Genomic DNA, 4,527 nt, shown 5'->3' on the forward strand with positions numbered 1-4,527 from the left:
TGTAAGATCTCTTACAATACCCTAACATATGAACTCAACTTCCACATGCATGGTGGTATTCTCCGGCTTTATTGATGACATGGTAAAGAAAGAATCCAGCCAATTTCTCTTGAATTTCTCGCGTGCGATCTTCTGGTAGGAGTTCATTTCGCATCTCCCACATCTAATTTGAATAAGGGGGTCAATACATATATATGAATGAAACTCAACATAAATGATGGTAATAAAATAAAATTGTGAATATTTTTGCTTACACATTTCATATTGTCTTTTAGAGTAGCCCCGCCTATTCTTGGCCGTCGCGTTGTAGATGAACTCGCAGACGTAGTATCCATAGTAATTATTCCCGAGTTCCTGCCACAAGCACTTTACGAGAAATAGAGGTCAATCAAACTGATAATGAAGCATTATAAATGTCATTGATGGAAGTAGTTAGAATCAACGGGAGATGCGTGGAACTAGCTAGCTAGTACAGTACTTACTTTCGGGTATTTCCATCGCAGATTCCGCGGCAATGAAGTAACTTGTGTGGTGAATACTTTCCAAACCTTGCGAGACAAACAAAACAATTACTTGATATCATGAAATGAACAAAGTTGCCAATATGGTGCGATAATGATCGATTCAACCTACTTCTCGAGCATCTTAGACATGTCCGCATAGTCCTCGGGATCTTTTCGTCTCGAGTCTAAGACGTTTACTAGTCCCTGCTCAAGCTTAATCTCTAGGAGAATATAGTGGAACCTGCGCACACATGCATAACTCATCAATTACATTAATTACTATAACCTCAAGTAATAATTAAGGGAAACCGAATATGCACAAGACACTAACACTCACTTGAAGTTGTAAGGAAAGAGTATTGTATCTTTGTTTTGATTTATTACCAAAGATCGTAGCAAGTTGTCCTCGGTTTCTTTGGCATTATATTTAACCGTAAATTCATCTATGAGATTTGTGTTAATGAACCCAATATCATACATTTCATTTTTTTCTGCATTCGACGATCTTCAATCTACATAATATAGTGAGGATAATTATATATACATGCAATGAAAGAGCTGAGCTATATATAGAGACTTAATGACAAAAGTAGTACTTACAGATAGTAGCAAGTGACCGTTAATTTATCGAGGGCCTTTAGATTGAAAAACTGGAAGAACTCCTCAAATGGAACAGACAACTCCTCAATTCCAACGAGGTCGTGCACATCCTCTTTAACTTTCAGCGTCAAAGTATTGATTTTATTCCCAGCTGACTGCGCCTTTCTACAGGTTTCCATGTACCAATCATGGACTCTCCGCATCATCGTTGTTAGAATAGTTCCATCTTTGACGAGAGGCTTCCCGTACTCATATTTGAATTCGTCCAGCTCCATTATATCAAAATGTGCATCGTCGTAATCTCTAGGATTGGTACCAGGCAAGACCCCCGGATGATTAGCGACGATATCGCTAGACACCTTGAGCGGGGGGCACGATTGGTTCGCTTGTTCGCCAAGCTGGGGAATTTTTTTCCCAGTTCTTCATTCTTGTAACCTTTTGTCACTGCAAGTACTTCCCGACCGCTTCGCTTCCTTATATGTCTTTTCAGTAATGCGCTCATAGTTGGTTTGCGACGGAGATGGTGGTGGTCGCTGCAGGGCATCCAAAGTGCGCTTTGCTTTCACCGGATCTATCTTCTCCTCCGGAGGTGGATATCTCTTAGCTCTTTGCATTGCGAAGTAGTTCCTCACTTGGGCTTGACAGATCTCCTCGTTTTCCTTCTCGGTCCTCTCATATGGTAACTTCTCTGGAGTCTTGAGAGATGGAACAAATCTGTATTGCCTCCCGCCTATACTGCTAGACGCTGGAGCAGGCCAAGCGGCTGCGGCTTTCTTCTTTAGTTACTTACGAGGCGGGGGAGAAGGACTGTGACGCGCCGGAGCAACCGGAGCGGTGGTGGGTCTCTTCCGCCCTTGCTGACGAGGCGGAGAAGGAGGAGGCTGGCTGGTCGGGCGCGCCAGCGCAGGCGGAGAAGGAGGCGGAGTGCCGCCACGCGCCAGAGAAGGAGGCGGAGTGCCCTGATCGCTCGCTGGAGGAGCAGGCGGAGGAGCAGGCGGAGGAGGAGGCGGAGTACCGCCACGTGCCGGAGAAGGAGGCGGAGTGCTCTGATCACTCGCCGGAGGAGTAGGCGGAGGAGGAGGTGGAGTGCCCTGACTCGCCGGAGGAGGAGGAGGAGGCGGAGGCGTCCAGTTCGGAAGGTTGATGAGCTCCTTCCTCCATAGGCATGGAGTCTTCAAAGCAGAACCCAGCCGAGTCTCCCCTTCACCGGTAGGGTGGTCAAGCACGAGCTCCTCAAATCCCTCTGTTATTTCTTCCACCGTCACCCTAGCATATCCTTCTGGAATTGGACGGCAGTGAAAAGTTGCGTTGGGTTCAGGAGGTCAAACAGAGCCGACAGCCGCCTTGACTTTGTACTTCTCCCATTGCGTCATAAGGTGGCAATGTTGAGACTCTGTGATAGCATCCACGGGGTAGCTAGCAGGAGCCGTGAAGACAGGCTCCAGCTAAAGCTGCTCGGTGGAAGCCATGCTGCTTCTCCGCTGAGATGTAGGGGTAGCTTCGGGGGTAGCTTCGGCAGGTCGCTTGCTTCGAACTGCATCTTGTTCCTATAGCTTCTGTACCCTTGAGTGAAACTCCTGCAGTTCGCTCTGCTCCACCTTCCTCCTCCTCTCTTGGCATTTGTAACCGCCTGCGTCCAGAAACCCAACCTTCCACAGAACGGAGCCTGGCATGCCTCGTGTCCGTACAGGGTGTTGAGGATTCCCGAGGGCCATTGTGAGCTCGTCCTTCTCTCTGTCTGGAACGAACGTCCCTTCCCGCGCTGCGTTAATATAGTGCTGAAGCTTCTTGAGGGGTATTCGCAGTTGCTCCCTTGTCCAAACGCACTTCCCTATTACAGGGTCTAAGGTTCTGCCAACCCTGAAGAACCAAGTCCGGCAACGGTCTGGCCAGTTCAATGTCTCTGGTTCGACCCCTTTATCAAGCAGGTCGTTCTCAGCCTTGGCCCACAACAGTCGGGCTTTGAGGTAGCCACCTGAACCCGTGCGATGGTGATGCTCCTTCTTCGCAGCATTTATCTTATTTATGGCTGACATCTTCTTACTCCTCTCCGATATCTTGTTGGCCACAAATGCGTCCCATTGATCTCTGAGCTTCTCGTGCCGGCCGATGAATTCTGGTGTCTCTTTTTGGTCGACAAACTTTGCTTTCAGGTCATTCTTCCACTTCCTATAGATCTGCCATCTTCTTGAGAACAAAGGACTTGATCAATGGCTCTATAACTGGATTCTCCGGATTGTCCTCTTCCGGTAGGGTGAAATTTACCTTCAGCGCTTTCCAAAGATTAGCTTTCTGTCTATCTTCGACAAAAGAAACTTGAAGCTCTTCATCCTTAGGCTGATTCCATAGCTCTATGCTGATCGGGATCATGTCCCTAACAAGAACCCCGCACTGAGCAGTAAATGCCTCCTTGGTCCGGAGGGGTTCAATCGGTTGGCCATCGCGCGTGATTGCAGTGATCATGAACCTTTTAGCTGATCGCAACTTTTTCTTCGGGCCTCGTCTCTTTACCGAAGTTGTGCTCGATCCTAAGGGCTAGAAATAAGAAGAAAGACGAAAGTTAATATGTGTTGATACCAAAAGAATGAATACATCAATTAGCTATAGTCAGCACAAGCTTCATTAATATATATATATACCTGGCCGGACTCTATTCGGTCACCAGGGCCATCATCACGGCCTCCTTCTTGCACCAGCATTCGATCACCGGTCACGGTCTCCTCCGTTGTTCGAGGACCGTAGCCTGCTTCTTCACCCTCTCCTTCCAGACCATCGCTTTCGTTGAGATACGACATGACATCAGCTCCGGCTGCGATTATGTCCCCCAACACCCGCTCTGCTTCCTCGTCTCGGCCGTGCTCCATAGTTTCTGCAAATATTACAACATGGCAATTATTATACAAACATGGCAGATGGATATATTAGTTTCCTCTCAACTACAGGCTTTCGGGCCTAATCTGTCACTGTGTGCCTGTGGGCCTGCTGGGCCTACTGCGGGCCAGCCCTTTAGGTGGCACTTTTTTTATTTTTTTGTTTTATTTTTTGCTTTGTTTATTTTATTTTGTTTCTACTTACAACAAAATACTTACTAGTTTTTTAGTGATTCTTTTTGCATTTAGGTAATAAAAATTATAAACTTTCTGTTAGTGCCATTTGTTTTCTAATGTGAATAGTTTAAATTTGAATTTTTGGAAATTTGTGTGATTCACTAGTTTTTGAATATCTTTACTATAAAAATATATTTTTGAGTGATTCTTTTTCCTGCTATTTAATATTACTGTGTTTTATCATTATATTCAAAAACATAGTTTGTTATTTTAGTTTCTAACAAAAAATTCTTTATGAGAATTCTTTTTGCCATTAAAGTTTCTAATAAAAAATTTCTTTATGAAAATTCTTTTTTCTTTTAATGTTTTGAACAGAA

This window comes from Triticum dicoccoides, chromosome 3B (genome assembly GCF_002162155.2).
Source record: "Triticum dicoccoides isolate Atlit2015 ecotype Zavitan chromosome 3B, WEW_v2.0, whole genome shotgun sequence".
NCBI classification, from domain to species: Eukaryota; Viridiplantae; Streptophyta; class Magnoliopsida; order Poales; family Poaceae; genus Triticum; species Triticum dicoccoides.